We start from the raw sequence: 26,295 nt of genomic DNA on the forward strand, positions 1-26,295 counted from the left end.
TGTGTGTGTGTGTGTGTGTGTGTGTGTGTGTGTGTGTGTGTGTGTGTGTTTTAAATAGGGGATTTTAATTTAGATCAATCATAAATGCTAAAAAGAAGCATTCAGTGGAGAGGGAGAGAGAGAGTTATTTAGGACACAGAATGAAAAGGAAATTGATAGCATTTCAACCCTAGGAAGTTTGAAAGTGATGGGATTCATAATAGATGGAGAGTAGAGAAATGGATAGATGGAGAGTAGAGAAATGGCACAGAAGCAGATTTGGTAGCAGAAAGCTGAGAGAGTTTTCATTTCCAGTTTTTTTTTTTGAGAAATAGGTGTGATGATTTGCCCTGAGTGAGGGTTTGAAAGGCTTGGAAGTTTGAGGAAATAGAAATGATTATTGCAGAGATTGGGAAGGGTACTGTAGAAATCTACGTGAGAAAACCAGGGTGGCTCAGAGATTTTTGCCATTTTGTTTTACAGATATGTTTTAAACATCTAGGTTGAAGTCTAGTGCATAGTCAGCACTTAACATATTTGTTGAAAGAATGAATTTGAGGTTGCAAGCTGACCATTCCCTTAAGGCCAAAGCATGGGGAAGACTTCCCTCTTGGTTTATATTTTATATTGAGTTTCTTTACACAAATTGAAGATAGTTCTTAGCAGACTGAAAAAGGACTTACGTTGAATCTCTTTACACAAATTGAAGATAGTTCCTAGCAGGCTCAAAAAGGACCAGTGACTTAAAGGATTTAAGATGATGTGAAGAAATGTGGCCTTTTCTGTCTTAACAATCTATATCTCCCCCCAAAATTACACACATTTTCACCCTAGTTCTCCTAGAAAGGCAGTCCATTCTCTATAAGTCCATACATTTTTTTCACACAATCTCTCCTTTCCTTTAAGGGATCATTGCCAAGGACACTTCTACATGTAAAACACTTTTGTCAAAGGATCATCACTTCTTGTAAGAAATGTGTCCATATTAGAAAGAGATTTGTCATGAAATGGGTGGCAATTATTCCATGTTTAGAATTAGTATTGCCTTTGAAAGAGATGATGGCGTGTATCTCATGTGTTTCCGTGTGTAGTCCTGCCTTCACTAATGATGTACCAAATGACGTGAGTCTGTTTTCACAAGTTTTGCTACTACTGATAGAAACTTGACGCCTACACTGGCAATCTTCATCTTTATCAACATTGTTGATTAAATTTAGCAACTCAACTTTCAATTCTGTAGGAAATATCCTTGTATCACCACACATTCTGGTGGTGGTATTTAGGCTTCTCTTAAATGCTTATATGTTTATCTTGAAATGGAGACTAGCATAATCTTTTAGTGATTTTTGTTCTTGATAATGATTTAATAACTTTGGATTCATAACTTGGATTTACAGAGAGAAAATCTACTTAACTCTAAAAGTATATATGTGGATACACCTGATATCTTGATTCTATTATAAAGAACATGCACACGTATGTTCATTGCGACACTGTTTGCAATAGAAAAGACCTGGAACCAACCCAAATGCCAAACTGGACAGAGAAAATGTGGCACAGTAATTACTGTATTTTTTCTCTTCCTTTTTCCAGATTGTGTCTCTCCTTTATGTCTCAGTATGTTTTCAAATGGTGCTCTCTCTCTATATATATATATATGTATATATTATTAAATTTTATATATAAATATTAATTTTATAAATATATAAATATTTTATAAATATAAAATATATAACTTGTATGTAAATATTTTATATATAAATATTTAATATTCTCTATATAAATATGTATAGATTTTTTATTACACTTTAGGTTCTGGGACACATGTGCAGAACATGCAGGATTGTTGCATAGGTACCTATATGGCAATGCGTTTTGCTGCCTCCATCTCCCCATCACCTATATTTGGCATTTCTACCCATGTTATCCCTTCCCAACCTCCCTACCCCCTGCTGTCCCTCCCCTATTCCTCGACAACAGACCCCAGTATGTGATGCTCCCCTCCCTGTGCCCATGTGTTCTCATCATCCAGCACTCACCTATGAGTGAGAACATGCGGTGTTTGATTTTCTATTCTTGTGTCAGTTTGCTGAGAATGATGGTTTCCAGATTCATCCATGTCCCTACAAAGGACACAAACTCATCATTTTTTATGGCCGCATAGTATTCTATGGTGTATATGTGCCACATTTTCTCTGTCCAGTTTGGCATTTGGGTTGGTTCCAGGTCTTTTCTATTGTAAACAGTGTCGCAATGAACATACATGTGCATGTTCTTTATAATAGAATGATTTATAATCCTTTGGATATATACCCAGTAATGGGATTGCTGGGTCAAATGGAATTTCTAGGTACTTGAGGAATCACCACACTGTCTTCCACAATGGTTGAACTAATTTACACTCCCACCAACAGTGTAAAAATGTTCCTATTTCTCCACATCCTCTCCAGGATCTGTTGTCTCCAGAGTTTTTAATGATCACCATTCTTACTGGAGTCAGATGGGGTCTCAATGTAGTTTTGATTTGCATTTCTCTGATGACCAGTGATGATGAGCATTTTTTCATGTTTGTTGGCCTCATAAATGTCTTCCTTTGAAAAGTGTCTGTTCATATCCTTTGCCCACTTTTTGATGGGGTTGTTTTTTTCTTGTAAATTTGTTTTAGTTGTTTGTAGATTATCAACATTAGCCCTTTGTCAGATGGGTAGATTGCAAAAATTTTTTCCCCTTTTATTAGTTGCTGGTTCACTCTAATGATTGTTTCTTTTGCTGTACAGAAGCTCTGGAGTTAATTAGATCCCATTTTTCTATTTTGGCTTCTATTGCCAATGCTTTTAGTGTTTTAGTCATGAAGTCCTTGCCTATGCCTATCTCCTGAATGATTTTGCCTAGGTTTTCTTCTGGGTTTTTTATGATGTTAGTTCTTATGTTTAAGTCTTTAATCCATCTGGAGTTAATTTTTGTGTAAGGTGTCAGGAAGGGGTCCACTTTCTGCTTTCTAGTCAGTTTTCCCATCACCATTTATTAAACAGGGAATCCTTTCCCCATTGCTTTTGTCAGGTTTGCAAAGATCAGATGGTTGTAGATGTCTGGCATTGCCTCCGAGGCCTCTGTTCTGTTCCATTGGTCTATATCTCTGTTTTGGTACCAGTACCATGCTGTTTTGATTACTGTAGCCTTGCAGTATAGTTTGAAGTCAGGTAGCCTGATGCTTCCAGCCTTGTTCTTTTTGCTTAGAATTGTCTTGGCTATGCGGGCTCTCTTTTGGTTCCATGTGAAGTTTAACATGGTTTTTTCCAGTTCTGTGAAGAGGGTCATAGGTAGCTTGATGGGCATCGTGTTAAAGCTATAAATTACTTTGGGCAATATGGCCATTTTCACAATATAGATTCCTCCTAACCATGAACATGGAATGTTTTTCCATTTTTTTGTGTCCTCTCTTATTTCCTTGAGCAGTGGTTTGTAGTTCTCCTTGAAGAGGTCCTTTACATCCTCTGTTAGTTGTGTTCCTAGGTATTTTATTCTCTTTGTAGCAATTATGAATGGCAGTTCGTTCTTGACTTGGTTCTCTATTAGTCTTTTATTGGTGTATAGGCATGCTTGTGGTTTCTGCACATTGATTTTGTTTCCCGAGACTTTGCTGAAGTTGCTTATCTGTTTCAGGAGATTTTGGACTGAGACGATGGGATCTTCTAAATACACAATCATGTCTGCAAATAGAGACAATTTGACTTCCTCCTTTCCTATTTGAATACTCTTTATTTCTTTTTCTTGGCTGATTGCTTCCGATCTTGGCTAGAACTTCCAATACTACATTGAATAGGAGTGGTCAGAGAGGGCATCCTTGTCTAGTGCCAGATTTCAAAGGGAATGCTTCCAGTTTTTGTCCATTCAGTATGATATTGGCTGTGGGTTTGTGATAAATAGCTTTTATTATTTTGAGATACACTCTGTCGATACCTAGTTTATTGAGAGCTTTTAGCATAAAGGTCTGAAGCCTGTTTCTGTCAATTCATCAGACTCGTTCTCCATCCAGCTTTGTTCCCTTGGTTGTGAGGAGCTGTGATCCCTTGGAGGAGGAGAGGCGTTCTGGTTTTGGGTGTTTTTGTCCTTTTTGCACTGGTTTCTTCCCATCTTTGTGGATTCATCTACCTGTGGTCTTTGTAGTTGCTGACTTTCAGAAGGGGTCTCTAAGTGGATATCCTTTTTGTTGATGATGAAGTTATTTCTTTCTGTTTCTTAGTTTTCCTTCTAACAGTCAGACCCCTCTGCTGTAGGACTGCTGGAGGTCCACTCCAGACCCTGCTTGCCTGGGGATCATCTGTGGCAGCTGCAGAACAGTAAGGGTTTCTGCCAGTTTCTTCTTCTGTTATCTTTGCCCCTGAAGGATACCCAACAGATGTCAGCCTGAGCTCTCCTTTATGAGGTGTCTCTTTGGATATACAGGGGTCAGGGAGCTTCTTGAGGAGACAGTGTGACCCTTATAGGAGCTCAAGTGCCAAGCTGTGAGCTCTGTTGTTTTGTTCAGAGGTGCTGGGCAGGTACGTTTAAATCTGCTGCAGCAGAACTCATAAATGCCTTTTTTTCCTAGATGCTCTGTCCTGGGAAGGTGGGGCTTTATTTATAAGTTTCTGACATGCTGCTGCCTTTCATCAGAGATGCTCTGCCCAGCTAGGAGGTGGTCTAGTCACAGTCTGCCAACAGAGGCATTGCTGAGCTACCATGGGCTCTGCCCAGCTTCTGTGTGAACTTTCTTGCAATGTTGTTTATAGAGGTATAGTTAGAACTACCTTAGTAATGGTGGTCTGCCTCAGTAATGGCAGACTGCCTCTGTAATGGCAGACTGCCTCGGTATTGGTGGACTGTCTCAGTATTGGTGGACTGCCTCAGTAATGGCAGACTGCCTTGGTAGTGGCGGACTACCTCGGTAGTGGTGGCCTGCTTTGGTAATGGTAGATTCCCTTCCCCTCACAGAGCTGGACCATTCCGGGTCCAGCTGCACTTGCTGTAAAACTCTCAATCCAGAGCATTTCAGATTGCTGGTCTTTGTGGGGGTGGAACCTGCCAAGCCAGATCACCTGGTTCCCTGTTTCAGCCCCGTTTTTTTCAGTTGAATGGGCAGCTCTGTCTCCCAGGTGTTCCAGACGCCAGTTGAAACAGCTGCCCAGATTTGTGTGAGTGTTCATGTGGAGACCTGCTGCACCAGCTGAAACAGCCATGCTGGAAACTCATGGCACTTTTCAGCCTGGGAATCTCCTGGTCTGTGGGTTGTAATAACTGGTTTGGAAATGTGGTGATCACTCACCCTCTACATTGTTCTTGCTGGGAACTACACTCCAGAGCTATTTCGATTTGCCCATCTTGGATCCACTCTCTGGGAACTATTTTTCAGATTGCATTATTAGAGAATAATTTAAAATTTTTTATATTTTAAAACGTGATGTTGGTTTATTTCACAGAACCAGGAAATTCTCAATAAGATGTAACAAACCACCAATGATAAAATACTGAGTATGATTGTCAAATATATTCACTTATGAGAATAATGTTTCTAGCATCATATTAGATTTTATTTGTTAGTTTAGAAGAATGCTATTCATCATCCAGAATTATCAGCTTTTAGAAATTTCCATGCCATTTGTTTTTCCAAGGAATGGCTTGCACATGAAATGCATTACAGAATGGAGACTAATACTCCATGAATTGCTTGAATATAAGTGACTCATTATGGGCTAAGTGACAATTAATTCATTTTCATCATTCTTAGATTCATTTCAGTTTTGGTTAGGCCAATTAACCACCTGAGATGTACCTGTTTGAATGCATGTGTTAGGTCTGCATGTGAAGTAACTACAGGAAGAAAATAATCTATTTCTGCATCCTACAGAGATAGGCAGAGTGCACTGCATGTGGTAAATTCTTGATAAACAATTACTAAATAAAAGTTGCTCAAATTTTCACTACTCATTATTGCTAGAGTACATATCTCCTTTTTCAAATTTACTTGCATACTCTCAAATGTCTGCTGTCATTGAAACAACTCTGACTAAAATATTCTTTCAGTTACTATCTATTATGTATTCAGGGTAAACATGATCTTCAAGTATTTTACTTACCTACAAGAAACGTGTCCTTTAGCTACAGGGAAAACTTTAACATTCTAATGGCTTTAGCATATAGGATCCTCTACAATCTGACTTCAGGTTGCTTCCAATGGACTTGGGTGTCTCAATAATCAGGCCAGAGCAGAGGCCCTGAATTGTATTGAAAGAATATCACCTTTTTACAAAGAGGATTAAAATAGTTGTAGCAGCCACTTTGTAGATACAGAATGGGCCCTCATTCCAAATTTGGTTAGATATCAAGACTGATGGCACCACACACATTTCATACATTCATAAATGTATGAAAATATTTATTATTAACCCCTCAAACAGGTCCAAAATGATTTGAGAGAGCAGGGAAAGAGGACTTTCCTGGAGTCTTAAAGGTGGTTAAGGGAAAAACCAAGGTGAGGGATGCTTCATGGTTTCAGCTCCTTGCTGGTACCACAGGAGAGAGCACCTAGGCTTTCTTATCAGCTTGCCCAGAAGAGGGGGGCAGAGGGGAAGAAGGAAGAATTAAACTGAAATGATGTCTGCAGTTCCACAACAAAAACGGAGTCAGACTAATAATGAAGTTGTCATGGGAAATATCAGAATTTTGTGGGGAAACTGAAAGCTTTTGTCTTTGTATTGTTTTTAATAATCTATTTCATGGTGGGTGGGAAATCACTTCAGTTTGAGTTTTCAAAGCCTCGAAGGTTTTAATTGGTCCTAGGCTGTAACTTACCTTTTCGTTTTCTTTTCCACAATTCCTCTTCTTGGAACCAACTCTGTAGTCACACAGAACCATAAGTTTAACTTCCTACTTGTGTGTCTTTGCTCATACTCTTCTCTTGTCCTCCAAGCTTCTTCTAATATCATTTGCAGGTCTGAGTTTTATTCATTCCTTAAGTCCAGCTCAAGGGCTTGAACCTTGTATTAGTCCATTCTCACATTGCTATGAAGAACTACCTGAGACTAGGTAATTTATAAAGTGAAGGCATTTAATTGACTCACAGTTTTGCAGGCAGCACAGGAAGCATGGCTGGGGAATCCTCAGCAAACTTACAATCCTGGCAGAAAGTGAAAAGGAAGGAGGCACATCTTACATGGCCAGAGCAAAAGGAAGAGAGAGAGAAGGGGGAGATGATACACACTTTTAAACAACCAGATTTGATGAGAACTTACTATCAAGAGAACAAGGGGAAAATGTGATCCCTTGATTCAGTCACCTCCCACCTGGCCCCTCCCCCAACACTGAGGATTACAATTTGACATGTGATTTGGGCGAAGACACAGATCAAAACCATATCAAACCCTTTTTTGGTTCTGCATCTTGGAAGCAATACAGCTTCTTCTAAAGGCCTATAGTATGTGTATATTTTTCTCTTGTGGCATTTGTCATTGTCTAGCCAATCTCTGAAAGTACCTAAAGGCTGGAATCCAAGTGATTGATTTGTACATCTTCCACATAGTCTTTCACATAGGAAGTCAGCTCCAAGAGGGCAGGAACTTGGTATTGCACACTATTGCTCCGTTATCACCTAGAACAGAGCCTGGCACAGAGTTGGTACTTACTAAATACTTAACAAAAATAAATAATAGAAAAATATTTGTTGAATAAATGAAAGCTAAATAAAGACTATCTGATTCAAACTTGTATTTATTTCTTAAATTTCCTCTTTATGCATTGCATAAACAAAAGAGAAATACATATTTTGAGAATTTACCATTTCAACTGATTTATTTGGAAGTTCAACTAATTTAAAGGGAAGATCAATATTGGATCAGGAATTCACAACTGAACATCTCTGATATGGTTCTGTAACAGAGCCTCAGGCATTTCCAGAAATTAGGACAGACTGCTTAAAACAAAATTTATTAAATAACTTGAAGATTATTGTGAAGGTACTTGACAAGCATACACATTTTACTTTTGCCCTGTCCCTGGTTTTCAGAGTTTTGTGCTAAATCTGTTCTTTTATCACAGCTGTAGGAAAAATTGTAGCTGATTAGCGAGCAGAGTAACAGGTTCACTTCATTAGGCTGTACTTGTGGTACAGTATTTATTGGAGATTAACCTATGACAGGCTATAAAACAAGAAGTGAGGTCAATTACAGATCCATGAGAACATACAGGATATCAAGAGGGTAAGTCTGAGTGAGGGAAATTTCATAAGAAAAGAGAAATCTGGAGTCAGTACTTCCGAAGATAGTGTTTACCCCAGGACTCAAGGTCATTCTCTCCTCCAGGTGAGTATAAACCAAACACAGTTGATAAAGTTGTGCAGTATCTGAGCTCAGATACCCATTCTTCAAATGAAGGGTGTCAATATCCAACATTAGAAATTCCTAGCTAACCCAGCTTTCATTTGATAGTTTTTTGTTGTTGTTGTTGTTATTTTGTTTTGTTTTCAAAAAGCCTCCTTATTTTTCTGCTTCCTCTGTGTCTCTTTGAATCAAGAACTTGCCTGCCCATCATTCTTAGATTACACATGCCACAGTAGAAAGGACAAAGGAAAGATGTAGGCAGTGGAATATAGGTGGTATAATCAATGAGACCAGGAGGACTGTTAAGCTGATTACTGAGAAACCTGGGGTAGATTGTATTTCCCACTCCTTGAGTCTTGGCTAGTCTTGTGATTTGCTTTGCCTGAAATGAGAGTGTGTGTACTTCCAAGCTCAGGCTTCAAAAGGCCTTGCAGCTTGTACCTTTGCTCTCTTGGATGCTATCCTAAAACTTCATGGAAGAGGCCTATCTAGCTTGCTGGAAAATGAGAGGCTGCCTGAAGAACAGCTGAGACACTCAGCCAGCAGCTAACACAAATCTCACAGGCATTTGAAAGAGGCCATCATGGTCCTTTTGTTTCAGCTGAATGAAGCTGTGTGAGTGAGCACAGGTGAAACCATTGAGGGACCAACCAGCTAACTCAAAGATTCACAAGAAATAAGAAAGCATGTTGTTTTTAGCCACTAAACTTTGGAAGTGATTTGTTACATGGCTAAAGATAACAGACATTTGTATTTATTTAATCTGGCAAATTGTAATCATTCCTTCTATTTTCCAACTTCTTAGGTTTTTTGGACAATAAAATTTCAACATCTTTATGGAATCTCTGAAGTATCATTAATCTGTTTGTTTGTTCATTCAGTGTGGTACTGTTTGAGTATCCTATATATATGGGAAGTAATAATAGCAAGATGAGACTTTAGAGGTAAACTGACGCTAGACCAGAGCTTTTCAAATCAATATAGACTGCCAATTTAAAAAAAGAGAATAGACTAGAAATCAATGTCATATAAAGTAAAGGTAAATGTCGTTTTAGTTACTTAAATGTATGTGTATACTGAGACATAACAAAGATATTTCTCTTATTTTGGGTCTTTATTTTAAAAAGTATAAAAGCAACTGAACTAGATAACTGAGAGCTTTATATACTATCCTAGAAAACAAACAAACCAACCTGGACTTACCTCTATAGTCTGAAGTGTTATTGAAGAGTTTTAGTTGTGGTCAGGTATGTGTTTTAGACTTATTGTGCTAGTGGCTGTGTGCTGTGGATCTATCTGAAGTGAGAATGACAGAAATAGGGAGAGGAAGTAGAAGTCTCGGGTGAATCAGGGATAAGCAGAGAGAATTTCTTTTAAGGAGGCTTCACTAGGTTTGGCCAGAAAAATAGTCGATTTGAGAAATATTTTAAAATTCAAGTCAAATATACAGCATGGAATACTATGCAGACATAAAAAGAACTGCAATCATGTCCTTTGCAGGGATGGATGTAGCTGGAAGCCATTATCCTCAGCAAACTAACACAGGAACAGAAAAACAAACACTACATGTTCTCACTTATAAGTGGAAACCAAATAATGAGAATGTACACAGGGAGGGAAACAACACCACTGGGGCCTGCCAGGGGGTGGGGGGAAGGGAAGGCATCAGGAAAAATAGCTAATGCATGCAGGGCTTAATACCTAGGTGTTGGGTTTTTAGGCTTAGCAAACCACCATGGCACATGCTTACCTGTAACAAACCTTTACATCTTGCACAGGTACCCCAGATCTTAAAATTTAAAAATTCAAGTAAGAAAAATTCAGAAAACTACTGAAAATGGGAGTGAGTGGGAGGATGAAATCAATAAAGCTATTGATACTAGCAGATCCTGATAGATTTTAAGTGGGAAGTAACTTTAGGTGAGACATCAAAGATGACTTACAGATTTCTATCTTGTATGGATGGCATAGTCACCACTAGAGATAAATAATGTAGAATAAAGTGGCCATTGTATTGTAACTCTATTAATCTAGTTTGGGGCATGGCAAGACTGTGCTGTTTGCAGGTCATTCAAATATTGGGCAGCTGGATGTATGAGGCTGAAGCTGGAGAAACAGATGTGGGCATCATTAGGTAGTGATTGGATTAAGATGGCAGATCTGTAAAGAGGCTATATAAAAAGAGAACAGTGGGCCCAAGGAAAGGACCCTTAAGTGCTGGGGAAACGATTAGTCGAAGTAAAAGGAGTCTACATGATGGCAGAGGAGAAAGGTCAGAACTGCAGGCTATCAGAAATCAAAGGAAGGGATATTTTCAGAAAGGCTGGGTTTAAGAATGTCAAATGCAACAGAGAGATATAAGAGGATGAAGGCCAAAAATTATTGTTTAGATTTGGCAATTAGGAGGCCACATGTAAACGTGTCAGTAGAGTGGTTGGGGCAGGAGCCAGATGGCAGTGGGTGGAAGATTAATAGAGAAAAGACAACTCTTGTAGGGTGACTGGATGAGAGTAAAGGTGATCTAGTGTATGGCTGTGGAGTTCAAGGAGGTTTCCGGATTTTGGATCGGTTTGTTTTACCTGAGATATTCAAGAACATTTAAAGCCTAGGGAGAAAGAATCTGGAGAAGGGAGAGGGAACATGAACACAGAGAGGCAAGAGGGGATGAGTTAAAATACAACCCACCATCCTCCAGAGGCAGGGGCCAAATTTTGTTCCTGGCTACTTCCCCAATCTCCCTTGCAGGTGTCTCTTAATTGCTTTGGCCCTGTCATATTTAAGGCCTCTGATGGCTCTTGCCTGACTACTGTCTCCTCACTTTTTGATTTAAAGACTGTAGGATTAACACACACAAACACACACACACACACACACTGTGGCAAGTAGAAAAGAGAAATATATGAGTTGTCCTTACAGCTCTGACAAAAACTCCACCTACTGTCACACAGGGCTAGTGGCAGTGTTAGGGTAGGAGCATGTAATGTAACCTTTCCAAGGAGGTTCAGAAAACTCAAACTGGCATTTGAACTAGATCGCGAAGGATGAGGTGTTTGTTTTTGCCAGAGGAGCAGGACATTTGAGATAGAGGAAATTGCATGTGCAAAACGAACAACAGATCACAATGCCCAGGAGGTGAGTGGTTACAGAGGGGCTTGTGAGAACTGAGGTTGGATGGGCAAGCTTCTGTGGAATTTTGCTTGCTATATCTTAGCTAGAAAGGGGGCATTTTACAATCTTTGATCAAGAAATACCCAGGATCAGAATCGTGTTTTGGTTTTTTAATTAGTATTAATGGCTGAGAATTTTCTTCAGAAATTTATTCTAAAGACCCATCAGTCTAGTTAAGACAGAACTATATTTAGAGCTGGGCACGGTGGCTCATGCCTGTAATCCCAGCAACTTGGAAGGCCGAGGAGGGCAGATCACTAAGGTCAGGAGTTTGAGACCAGCCTAGCAAACATGGTGAAACCTCGTCCCTACTAAAAATGCAAAAATTAACTGGGCATGGTGGTGGGCACCTGTAATCCCAGCTACTCAGGAAGCTGAGGCAGGAGAATAACTTGAACCTGGAAAGCGGAGATTGAGGTGAGCTGAGATCACGCCACTGCACTCCAGCCTGGGCAACAGAGCGAGACTCTGTCTCAAAACATAATAATAATAAAATAAAAAAGAACTATATTCAGAGGCAGTTAAATCTAGAGTTGCATCCCAACTCTAGCCTTACTACTTGTTTGAATTTGCCAAGTTACTTAGCCTCTTTCTAGGTCTCAATTTTTCCATCTGCAATATGGAAATTACAGAGGATTATTATGTGGGTTAAATGCTACCATGCCTACAGTGTCTGAAAAGAGTACTTTTTCCCTCAGTGTTAGCTCTCCTACTCTATCTTTAGACATAGTCAGCCTACATTTTTTAGCATATTTTCAGGCTTTACCAATATAGGGACCGCAGTGTGAAATAATCATAATTCTGCATCTGAACTTCTGTTTATAAAAGGAAAGCTGACTGATAGAAGCAAGTGGATTGATTTTGTTTTATTATAAAAAATTCAAACATATGCATAGAGAATAGTATAATCAACTCCCATAAACACATCACCCATAATTATTAAGATTTTTGTACACTTGCTTTATTGATTTCATTTTGTGAGGCATTTTAAAGTAGTCAGACATCACCTATGCCCCAGTATGCATGTGATGCAATATACCTTTAAAAATGTGAGTATACTGCTACTTAATTAAAATGCATTATCATACCTAACAACATCCAGCAAATATTCACATGACTCCAACAATAAGGACGGTTCTGTGCACATGTAGAGCTATTCATATTTTAGAAATTTTGTTAATAAATGCATAGAAATTAGCGCATGAAGACAGTTAATTTATTACTCCCAAATGTATGTGTGGTTTTAATAGTACAAAAAAGTATTGTACAGTTAGGTTGGCTTCTGATTAAACCTATAGTCTTCAGTGTGAGTTAATGATATTCACATAAAGACTAGTGCCATTAATGATGACAGTTTAAACTTGAAAATCAATACTGCTATAAAAATAGATATTGTTTCCACATGGAAAGGCTTTGAAACCTTATTAACAGGCTAGATTTGCTTGTATTCTCTGTAAAGATATATGTTTTACCTGAATTAAAAGCCACTGACATTCAATTCTGTGATCAGTGTGTGTGTGTGTGTGTGTGTGTGTTTGTATGTGTGTGTGTGTGTGTGTGTGTGTGTGTGTGTGTGGTGTGTGTTGGGGGAGAGAGAGGTTGTGTATACTTTCCCTTTTTGTAAGTGAAGTTACTGGAGGGTAATGGCTTTCTTCATAAATTACACATAAAATAACAAAGGCTTCTTGTTGAAATTGTTTTTATGCAAGTGTAACAAACTACTCAATTCAAAAATGTCTTTATCCTTGAAACTGACCTTATCCTAGTCATGGATTGCTGGCATTTAATATTCAGGCTTCCTAATTCTTTTTTGAAAGGCTGTCGCAGGAGAATTGCTTGCGGAATATATAATGATTTATTTAGTCTCACAGTCCTTAATATCTGGGAAACTAAAAAAAAAAAAAAGACAAGATGATTCTTCCATATTAATGGAAACAGTTGCCTATGAATTGTTTTTAAGAAATTGACAGTAGAAAACTAAAAATAACATAAGTATGTGATTTTAAATAATGTTTTTGCTATTCATACCATCTATTCATATTGCAGCATCCATATTTTAAGTGCTTCAGGATAAGATGTTTTATAGTCTTGCATTGTTTTCATGAAACTAGATTCACCTGACCAGATTACCAAAACCTTAGAATTAATTTGTTCTTCACAGTGAATTTGAGTAAATTTATCTCAGGAAGGTAATATTCACAAACGTGGAAGATTGCTATGAAATAAAAGGATAATGATGACAAAGGGCATGTAGATCATTTTCTTTCTGACATAAGTCTAATAAAACAGGACAGAAAATTTACTGAATCTACATTTTTAAATGTTTGAAAAACTTAAACAACTGGTTATCTTTAACAGGAAAAAAATATTTAATTCAAGTGGCTTATTAGCTAAATTTCATCTCATTTTGTTTGTGTTTGTGGTTAAACTGCCAGTAGATAGGCTCTGCCCTCTGGTATGGGTAGAATAAAAAAGATGATTGAGAAATGATCAGTCAATCCTTTACTTCCAAATACACATTTGGTATCTTAGAAATACTTTCTGAACTTCTGTTACCTGTAAGCCAGTTAGCTCTGCAAGTGTCCAGCAAACATTAGTGTTACAAGGAGCCAAGCCTATCTTTAATATGGGTTGGATATGATTTTGGCCACAAAAGGACAATAGACCACTTGACATCTGAATTAGAATGTCTAATAGGTGTCTCAGACTTGAACCCGTCTAAAATTCATCTCTTCTAAATCTACTCTTCCCATGATTTCCTCTTCCTCAGCTGCTCAGGCTAAAAACCTCTGCTTAAAGTTGTTCTTGACTCCTCTCTTTCTTGTACAGCCCATTTCCAGTATGTTAGATAATCCAGTAGGCGCTACCTGTAAAAATCGTCGGAATCCAGCTACTTCATCTCCAACAGCACCCCAGTCCAAGCCACCTCATCTCTCATGTCGATTACTGTTGTAGCTGACTAACTGGTGCCTCACTCTGGTCTCTCTATGGTGTAGTCTCAACATAGCAGCCAGGATGATATGCTTTAATAAATAACCATTTGAAACCCTCCAAAGCCTTCCATCTCACTCTGAGTAAAACCCAAAGGATGCCTTATAGCCTGCAAGGCACTGCTAGACCTGACCCCCAGTTTACTCTGCGCCTCCTCGATTATATCTCCTCACGCTAATCTCTTTGTTATTCCTCTGACACATCAGGCCCAGTCCTGTCCCATTCCTGTACTTACTAGTTTCTCTGCCTAGAACATATTTCTCCCAGATATTCACATGGCTAGCTCTCTCATCTCCTTCAAACCTTTAATTAAATATCATCTTAATGAGGACATCCCTGGTCTCCTCCTCCTTTAAAATTGTAGTCACCCGCAATGTTCATTATTTCTTTTCCCAGCTTTCGTTGCCTTAATAGCACTTATCACCACCTAAGCCATATTCTTTACTTATTCACTTTTTATTGTCTGTCTCCTCAGCTAGAATATTAGCTCCCTGGAGACAGAGAGAATTTTTTGTTTGTTTGTTTTACTGCTGCATTCCTTGTGTTTACGAGAGAACCTGGCATAAAGCACGTAATAAACATATATTGAATAAATGAATAAATGTGCTCATAGAGCTGTTTCATACAATTTCATGTTATGTGTTTTAAAAACATGCTTAACATACAATACACATAACTTCTGCCATGTTAATCCATATCCCAACCTCATTAGTTGGAATTGCAATATGTCTTACATGGATATAGCTTATGTATTAAAGAACCTTTAAATTATTTCTAATTTTTCATAAACAGAATATAGCCTGCACATACTTGGGAACATAAGTCTCTATTTCTCTAGGGTAGTATGACAGATTTCTGTTTCAACTTTACTAAATTGGAATTATGCTTCTCAGAATTCCCTTTCTTACATAATTCCTATACAGGGTGGGCTCTGAGAGACATTGTGCATGAATTTGGAAAGGAGCCATATCTCTTTTATGCTTGGAAAGGCAGAGCTAAGCACCAGGCTTCATCGTTGGAGCTCACACACACACAATAGGCTTATCTACTGGCTCATATGACCAGCATGGGGCAGGAGCTGGGCCACAACTAGGCCAACTCCAGCTGGATGGCTGGCTTCAGTTTCTTACTCCTGGGCAAGGCGCACATTTAGCTTCATGACAACACGTGCCAACATCTCCTGCAGGACAACCTAATCATCTAAGTGAGAGGTTTGGTGGTGTTGAGAGACTAATGCAGGTTTCTATACCTCCTTGTGGTTTTAGGCTCAGCCTCCAGGTTCTAGAATGTAGGTCATTCTGTCTTCCCCTACATCACTTCCTTTCTTCCCTTCCTCCTGACTGCCCTGTGAGCTGTACCTTTCAGACACAAACATAACAGTCTCATATAGACTGTGCAGTGAGCTCCCACAATTACATAAGGTCAAATTCCTAATATGTGTGTATATATATATATATTTGGTTGGTGCAAAAGTAACTGCAGTTTTTTAAAAGTACTGGCAAAAACCACAATTACTTTTGTACAAACCTAATACTTCCTAATGACTCTGCCTTTGTGACGGAATGCTGACTAATACAGTAGCTAGCAAAAAAGAAATTTGCTAAGTCATAGGATTTGTACATTTTGCATTTTAGTAGATTAAAGTTTAATTCTTATTCTTTGAAATGTTGACAGCATTTTTCCCCAGGGATCTATAAATTGTGAATCCATTTCATTTGCTTGCACCTTAATGACATTGAGAAGATAGCAGAATGTGTTTGTAGGTGCGCTGGAAGGGTACCTATGGAGGAAACTCAGGAAAGGAGAGTAAATGAGAACAAATGATGTCTAGTCCTCATCTGCACAGCTGGTCTCAGTTAACAGGACCACTGTGAATCAATTTACATTTTAAATACTCCTTTTGTAATGCCAGAAATCAAAAACATAATTTCAACAAAATAAAATCTTCGTTTTTTAAAAGCTGACTGTCATGAAAGGTTTGTTGTTCATGAACAAAAGCAAGTTTCATCAATGTGTTCATTCTTAACTCTTGGCAGATGTTGGGCAGATATTTGTACTACAGCCACATGGGGACTTTTAGGAAAAACACCCTCTTAATTATTCAAAGCAGCCTAAATTGTTGCATAACTTAGTGGTGGAATTTTTAAAGAAATGTCTCATAGCTTAAAACAGTCATATTAAGATGCTGTAGCACTTTGTTATTCCTTTGATACCATCCACATCCTAGGAGCAAGTTCCTTAGACCTGTGTGCTTACAGAAGCTCGCCAAGATGTTTTAATCTCCTGTTCCTTTGTTATTATTGATTGAAATAGGTTCCAGAAGACAAAAGCAGTAAGCCACTAAAGATATCAGTAACAGCTGGGCACAGTGGCTCATGCGTGTAATCCCAGCACTTTGGGAGGCCAAGGCTGGTAGATCACCTGAGGTCAGGAGTTCGAGACTAGCCTGACCAAGAAGGTGAAACCCCCGTCTCTACAGAAAATACAAAAATTAGCTGGGTGTGGTGGCAGGCACCTGTAGTCCCAACTACTAGGGATGCTGAGACAGCAGAATTGGTTCAACCCGGGAGGTGGAGGTTGCAGTGAGTCAAGATTGCACCACTGCACTCCAGCCTGGGCGATGAAGCAAGACTCTGTCAAAAAAAAAAAAAAAAAAAAAAGATATCAGTAACAAGAGGTCATTTCAAAAAGTTAAAGAAAAGTTAAAGAAGCTTCCTCTTTGGAAGAATGTGGGTGGAGGGATGTGGTTAACAGAAGCAGAGTCTCCCTGCCTCTAATAAAGCATACATGAGCTTCACGGCCCACCCCTACCAGCCCAGGCTTTACAATGGAAAACTGTGGCTGGCCTCTAGAATTCCCAAAGTAGGGTCCACATATGTCTTTAAGTGAGCCAATGTTCCTAGATGACATCAGATTCAGCAACTAGGAAAAGCAAATTCTTGTATGAAATACAATTTGTTTTGCATGTAGATGTGTACAAGTCACTAAGCAAAGGGTTAATAGTCATCACTTCCTTGAAAGCTAAACTCCCTGCAGCAAAGCACACTGACTCTGTGGGTCTCTGGGGAGCTCTGTCTTTTCTCTCTGCTGGCAGCCAAGTGCCTGAGCACAGCTGGGAAGGAGCTGCTCTGCAATGAGATACTCTACTAACCGGTTTTGCTTATATTCCAAAGGGTATAGAATATATTATGTGCTCTCAAGTCACTCTCCAGGGAATCTTAGAACATGTTCTAGTCTCCTCAGGTGGGGATTAGGATGCATTCAAGCTTTGAAACAGCTTTGCTGATGATGTATAAAATCTGAACAGATTTACAAGTTTCCCCTTCTCTAGTCCCTAATAATCAGGTTCTTAATCTTTTCATTTCTTTTAAATTCATTTTTTTCTTTTTTAAACATATTTAAAGCTCATTAGAGTTAAGAAATAGCTTTTCTTCAGAGCACTTTTGATCTAGGGTTCTGTGATTTGTCCTTCTCTTCTTCTAACTTTTTTATGAGCAGGGGTGCATTCAGCATGGCCATTCCTGGTTGGTTCTAAAACACACTCTCCCTTGGCAGGCTCTTTCCTACTCTTGAGCAGAAAATAAATATACTTCTTATGCTTGACTGATATCATTTTCTCTCCCCTTCATCCCACAGAGGGTTCGCATTCTGGGAGGCTGTACTTAGGCTTATGGGAGGAGTACATATACACAAAGCATATACCATTAATATGTTAACTTTGGATCCAGGGTAGGCTGTGGACATAGTCATGACCTCAAATGCATGTTTGATATCAACCAGCTCATTTCACTTACCTCCTCCCTCTACCTGATGGCATCACCAATACAGACAATCATCCTCTGACACAGAGTTCCATTCTATCCTTCTCTGCCTAATTTTCTCCTATCAGTGTCTAATAACAGAAAAAGATATAGACCTGAGCATGGTTCTCTATGGACCCCATTTCATGGATCAATGATAAAGAGCAAGGCTCATAGAGCTGCATTATGTAGACTTGAAACCAGGCTCTTCATTTACTAATTGCGTAATGTTGACCAATTTACTTAATCTGTGCCTCAGTTTCCTCATCTATAAAGTGGGAAATGAAAAACAGTATATTTATCCATAGTGTTGTCGCCAGTATTGATGGAATTAATGTATGCCTCTTTTCTTGAATAGTATGCTTGACCAATAGTAAGTTCTATGTCAGTATTAACTATTATCTTCTGACATATATAAAATACTGCAGGGTGCCAAGGTATTTCTTCTCTTGTAAAGGACAATTCTAGTTTATTGATCTTATTAAGTTGAAAGAACATTCAGACTCCAACTTTCTCATTCCCCTTACCTTTTCTCTTTCTATTAATTATATCTCTGTATCTGCATAGGAAAGTATAGCACAGAAAAGTCCATGTCACGGCCTATCAGTGCAAAAGGGTCCTTAGGCAGCACTTTGAAATCTTTGACCATTCTCATGGTGTGCCTCATGATGCATTCCAATACTCATACCATTACTTAGTTAGCTTTCTTCATTTAACAATGATGATGACAGCAACATGCAACTAAGAGCATCTACTTACCATGAAATAGGCCCTATGATTAGGTAGATATCCTACAGTCTGTCTCTTTTAAAAATTAATCTTTACTTTTAGAAATATGGTGGTAAATGTCAGATGAAACAGCTAAAAGAGTGAAAGTAGTTTCCTTTGGGAAGAAGACACTGCGGATGGGAATGGATAGGGCAGAGAATTGCAATAGTGTTGTTATGTCCTTTGCAAAATTATTTTACTCTTAGCTATTTCTTCTGGTATTTATTGTCATTATCAAAAAATGCTTATAGTTCCATTTCTTGATTTTATTTTTCAGTTTTATTTATTACTTATGGCTTCCTGTTATGAGGAGGTAAATGTTTACCTCTCTTATACCTCTCCTTCCATCATCTCAATATACATACACACACACACACACATACATACAGTTATGAGAGAGAGAGAGAGAGAGACAGTCTTGCTTTGTCACCCAGACTGTAGTGCAGTGGTGCAATCTTGGCTCACTGTAACCTCCACCTCCTGGGTTCAAGTGATTCTCCTGCCTCAGCCTCCCAAGTAGCTGGGACTACAGGTGGGTACCACCATGCCCAGCTAATTTTTTGTATTTATCATAGAAATGGGGTTTCACTGTGTTAGCCAGGATGGTCTCGATCTCCTGACCTTGTATTCTGCCCACCTCAGCCTCCCAAATTGCTGGGATTGCAGGCATGAGCCACCATGCCTGGCCCATCATCCCAGTACATCATGGTTAGTTCAGTACTGTAGATAGCACTCTGACCGTAAATATTAGTCACAGAAGAGCCATGTGGCATAATTTTATGTCCTTTTGTCATACAGTGTTGACTATCCTTGGAGTTCAGAGCTATTATTTTCGTTTACTTTTCTATGGTTCAATCAGTTATTTACACCTTCTTGACGTCTTTAAACACAATAGGTACTCTATCAGATTTGGGTTTTTCAGCCATGTTCTTCCTCTTGCCCTCTATCTTTCTGCTCTAATGTAGTAGTTAACCTGAGTCTCCTGTGAACATCACCGGCAGGCAGGGTGTATGATTCCCTCTGCTTCACTCCTTGGTTGAATTTCCTGTTTCTTGAATATCCTGTTTTCTTTTTATTGGTCAGGTGAAGCACATTTTCCACCAGACTCCTGAGGAAGGGAACAGAGAAGACATATTTTTGAGACTTTCCATGTGTGTGTATCTTTTGTTACTTACACTCACAACAATTTGCAAGATAGTTTTATTGTACTCATTTTATTGATTAAAAAACTGACCTCCAAAGAGGTTTAAAACATTTCCTCAAACTGATATAGCTATTATGAAGTAGAACTGAGAAGAAAATTTGCAGAGTTGCATATATAATACACAACATACATACAACTCTGTATATATAATACATGACATGTATACTACTCTGTAGGTATAATACATGACCTGTATATGATTCTGTAGATATAATAAAAATGTATATGTGACTATAATACACAATCTATATGCAACTCTGTATATATAATATACAACCTATATACAACACTGTATATGTAATACACAATGTATATAACTCTGTGTATATAATAAACATGCAACTCTGCCAAATATAACTTTGCCAATGTGCTTGTACACTCTCTCTCTCTCTCTCTCTCTCTCTACAGAATTGACCAGTACCATTTATCACTAATTCATTTCATCTTTACAGAAACAAATTTTAGAGAATTAATCTTCAGATTTAGTGTATATTTTTATTTTATTCATTTAATTTTCTTATCCCCTTTCTAGTTTGGCCTGGCAAATTAGTTCTTCACTCTTTTTAAATAATTATTCTAGATTTTAAAATGTCATTTTTTTGTAATTAGGATATCAGCTAGAATGTTAAAAGATAATAATGGAGAAATTTTCACGAACATAAAAATTGAGTTTGATTATAATATACCATATGAATGTTTGTTTAGATATTTAAGATTTTTTTTACACAGATATAATACAAATAGCAATAGGACTATGAAGATTTTGACTTCTAGCTGAGTAATTAGAAAACTTATCTAGAATTGCTGACCACAATTCTAATAGCATAAAAACAGTTCTTCATCCTAATTCTTTATTGAGTTATTTGAAAATTGAGCCTGAAGTCCAAGCAATGACCTAGATGACTTTTACCTGTCTTTTTAGACCTAACATGTTCAAATGGCTTCATATTAAAATGATGGACTAATATAAAAATGGTAGAACAGTATCTAATTTCTCCATAAATTATTATGGACTGAACATTTTTTGTGTACTGCTCAATGTGATGGTATTTGGAAGGGAAGGCTTTGGGATGTAATTAGGCTTAGATGAAGCCCTAAAGGTGGGTTCCCCTTCATTCTTCTTCAGAGGAATTAAACAGATCACTAAAGAATACAAAGATGACAGATATAAGGAACAGCCACTAACCCTAAGGTGAGATACAGCACCCAGGGAAAGGCCCTCCTGACCCAGGCTGAGATCCAGGCCTCCTTGGAGGGGGAACAGAGGTGGCTTACTGGCAGAGAAGTCATAGCAGTGTTATGCTATGGGAACTTCCCTGAAGTCTTCCTCTGAGTTGTTGGAGAAGGCTGTCTGCAGGAAGATGTGGATCCTCAGAACTTTCTAGGTGCTGAGGGAAGCTGTGGGCTGCTGAGCACTGGTGGAACTGAATGCTGGAGAGGCTACCCTCTGCAGCGTGTAGTTCACTTTTGTGTGTGGATTGGACCAGGGCATCTCTAGGACATTTGCAGGGATAAAAGTTAGGGGGTCAGCTTGCTAGATGCCCAGCCGTATGCAGTCCTGGGCATGTGCATTCCTGAGGCTTAGAACAGTGACCTAGGCTGGGGCATGCTCTTCGGTTCCCAGATATATCACCACTGCTTGAGTAGAGCTGGAAGGACTGCACTGCAGCCAAATACTGGAGAAAGGAACATTCCTCAGGAACTCAGCACAGGAGAAACTGTGTGGGCCAAGCAATAGAGAAAATACTCTCTGCTGGAGTCTGGCAAGAGAGCCATGCCTGAACCAAGAAGAGAAAACTCCTTTCTCCCCGGGTCTCCCTTCAGCATCCTTTACTGACCAGCATGAACATCTTGCTGGGTGGCAGAAGAAAAATTTTCAGGGCCCAATTCTTTTATCACAGAGCATGGAAGAATATGAATTTGCAGTTTAGCTGTAAGTACAACAATAACCAGTATCATGTCACAATCAGAAACATACATAGAAAGAAATAATCAATTCATAAGCATTTTCCAGTACGCTTGGCACTGTATACTCTGAAGAGATCAAAAATTATAATCTCTAGTAGAATGATAAATGTGACATGCACCGTATTTGGTACCTGGCATCCAAGAGACATTTAAAACCTAGTCTTCAAAGAACTTAAGCTGTGGCTGAGGAGGAAAGAATATAATGCAAAAAACAGAAACAAGCAACAGTATGAAGTTGAGTGTTAAATAGGGTCATGCAAACTTTTTGCCAAGAAACTATAGAAGTGATATGCTTTTCCCATTGTTCTTATGTTTTTACAGCTCCCTAATTCTCCACAGACACGCTCCAACTACCTTCTACTTAGGTATTTTTTCAGTTCCACATTAAATTAGAGTGTATTTCCCTATAAGCCTTAAAAACCACAAATAAACATTGCCTTAAAAATTATATAAAATATTCTACATTCACTAATTCTGAATTTTTTAAAACCTGAAGATCATTACTTGGTAGATTGGCTAGAACTCTTTTTGGTTAAATAAGCATTGCTGCTCCAACGCAGTGACTTCTCGTTTGCTGCCAATTTGTCACTTGGTTTTCTTACTATTGTTTCTCTTAAGAAATCCATCTTGATAGTAAAGAGAGCATGTTTGAATCCAGTGTACCTGGTTTCAATCCAAGCTCTGCTACTTGTTAGTGTTGTGGGCATGGCCAGCTTACTTATCTCAAGAATTTCAGTTTCTTCATCTTGGAAAGGAAAATAAAAATACATGTATTATCATATTCTTATAAGGATTAAACACTTGTATAGCTTACATACATAGAGACATACATATGTATTTATATAGTCTTTAGCATATTGTTGGCACACTGTATATAGTAGTTCTTTCAAGGATTAACTAGCATAAGAAAGGAGAGAACAAAAACTAATCAGTTTATTTTCTACTTGATAATATCCGTGACAATAGAAGTAAGGGGAAGAAATTTTGAAACTCATTGCCAAATGGACATCAGTATGATGCAGAGTCTCCTATATATTGACAGAGACACAGAATTGGCCCTATAACCAAAATGTCTTAAAAAATCAAGTTGTGAGTTTGGGTGATGGCATGTCCATTTATTCATTTCCCTCCCTCTCCTAGGACTGTGGCTGCTTTGGTGCCCTCAGAAAGTCATACAACATTAAATTTAGATATTCCATGTAAACTTAGGTCGTGGGAGTACACAGAATGCCTACACTCTGAGTTTATCATTTTCTTCAGGATGAGCCAAGATCAACTGGAAAGTCCATGCAGTTTGCATGGTATCGTGATAAGCTTGCAGTTACCAGGTGTTCTACTTTCTGCCCTCTCCCACATGGTAATTAGTGAAACTGTCTTTCAAGTACTCTAATAAATGAAACTCTATTCTCTGTCTTATCTGGAATGCTAACTTTATAAATCATCTACTCCACACGTTCTTTGCCTCACATTCCCCCCACTACATCACAAAACTTAAACTCCCCAAAATGCCAGGGAACAAATACTGACAAATTTCTGAGAGAAAGTAGAGCCCCTTAAAGAAAGCAGAGCTTATTTGGACTGCTTCCATTTTATCTATCAGAATAATGTAAAAACTATAAATCGAAAGAAAAATATAGTTGAGAAGGAATTGAAGCCTAAGATGTATAAAGAGATAGAAATCACCAGGATTGGTACCAGCTCTTTGTATGTCTGGTAAAATTTGGCTGTGAATCCATCTGGGCCTGGGCTTTTTTTTTTAATCAGATTTTTAAAATTATTGATTCAACTTCATAACTCACTATTGATCTGTTCAGGATTTCTATGTTTTTCTGGTTCAATCTTGGGAGGTTGTATGTGTCCAGGAATTAATTCATTTCCTCTAGATTTTCTAGTGTGTGTGCATGGAGATGTTCATAGTAATTTCTGATGATCTTTTGTATTTCCGTGGTATCAGTTGTGGTGTCTCCTTTATCATTGTGCTTATTTGAATATTCTCTCTTTTTTTCTTGCTTAAATTATTAATACATATAAGTCTATTTTGTTTGTTCTTTCAAAGGACCAACTTTTTGTTTTATTGATCCTTTGTATCTTTTTTTTAAATCTGATTCTCATTTAGTTCTGTGAACTTTGTTATTTGTTTACTTCTGCTAGTTTTGGTTTGGTTTGTTCTTTATTTTATTTTGCATTTATTTTGTTGAGACAGGGTCTCATTCTGTTGCCCAGGCTGGAGTGCAATGGTGCGATCTGGACTCATTGCAGCCTTTGCCTCCCAGATTCAAGTGATTCTTGTGTTTCAGCCTCCCAAGTAGTTGGGACTACAGGCGTGTGTGCCATCACGCCTGGCCAATTTTTTGTATTTTTAGTAGAGGCAGGGTTTTGTCATGTTGGCCAGGCTAGTCTCAAACTCCTGACTTCAGATAATTCATCCGCCTCAGCTTCCCAAAGTGCTGGGATTACAGGCATGAGCCACTGCACCCAGCCTGGTTTGTTGTTTCTTGTGTAGTTCCTTGAGGTGTAACATTAGGTTGTTAATTTGAGATCTTTCTGTATTTTTATTTATTTATTTATTTATTTTGAGACAGAGCCTCACTCCGTCACCAGGCGCCAGGCTGGAGTGCAGTGGCACGACCTCGGCTCACTGCAACCTCGGCTCACTGCAACCTCCGCATCCCGGGTTCAAGCAATTTTCCTGCCTCAGCCTCCCGAGTGGCTGGGACTACAGGCTCGCACCTCCACGCCCAGCTAATTTTTTGTGTGTGTTTAGTAGAGACGGGGTTTCACCATGTTGGCCAGGATGGTCTCGATCTTGACCTCATGATCTGCCCACCTTGGCCTCCCAAAGTGCTGGGATTATAGGAGTGAGCCACCGTGCCCGGCCCTATATTTTAAATGTAGGGTTTTAGCACTATATCCCTTCATTTTAGCACTATTTTTGCTTTATCCCGGAGATTTTAATATGTTCTGTCTCTTTTTTCAATTATTTCAAAATTTTTTATTTCTGCCTTAATATTATTGTTTACCCAAAAATCATTCAGGAGTGTTGTTTAGTTTTTATGTACTTGTGTGGTTTTGAGAGTTCCTCTTGGTATTGGTTTCTACTTTTATTTCACTGTGTTCTAAGAAAATACTTGATACGCTTTCAAGTTTTTTGAATTTCTTGAGACTTGTTTTATGGCGAAGCATATGATCAGCTTTGGAGATTGTTCCATGTGCAGATGAGAAAAATGTATATAATGCAGTTTTTGCCCAGAATGTTCTGTGAATGTCTGTTTGGCCTAGAGTCCATTTTAAGCCCAGAGTTTCTTTGTTGACTTTCTGCCTCAGTGACCTGTCTAGTATTGTCTGTGGGTTTTCGAAGTCTATTGATCTCTTTTCTTAAGTATATTGATATTTGTATCATAAATCTGAGTGCTCTGGTGTTGGGTGAATATATAGTTAGAATAGTTACATCTTGTTATATTGAATGCTCTATTATTATATAATGCTGTTCTTTATCTTTTTTTTTTTAACTGTTGTTGATTGAAGTCTGTTTTATCTAATACATGAATAGCTACTGCTGCTCACTTTTGTTTTCCATTTGCATTATATGTCTTTTTCCATCCTTTTAATTTGAGTCTGTGTATGTCTTCAGCACTTAGGTGGGTCTCTTGTAGGCAGCAGTGGTTGGCTCTTGTTTCTTTAATCCAACTTGCTGGTCTATTTTTTAAGTGTAGAATTTAGAGCATTTATGTTTAAAGTTAATAATGATATGTGAGGTTTTGTGCTAGTCATAGTTTTGTTACCTACTTTCCTTAGAATCTCAAATGTGTAATTGCTTTGTAGGATCTATCAGCTTTCTACTTACATGTACTTTTTTGATGGTGAGTATCATGCTTTTGTTTCCATGTTTAGAACTACTTTGAGTATTTCTTGTGTTTCTAGTCTAGTGGTGATGAATTCCCTTACCATTTGTTTGTTGGGAAAATATTTCATTTCTCCTTCATTTATAAAGCTTTAGTTTGGCAGGATATAAAACTCTTGGATGGCTTTTTTTTTTTTTTTTAAAGAAGACTAAAAATAAGCT

Source organism: Sapajus apella, unplaced genomic scaffold (genome assembly GCF_009761245.1).
Source record: "Sapajus apella isolate SASKATOON/1434 unplaced genomic scaffold, GSC_monkey_1.0 scaffold4, whole genome shotgun sequence".
NCBI lineage: Eukaryota > Metazoa > Chordata > Mammalia > Primates > Cebidae > Sapajus > Sapajus apella.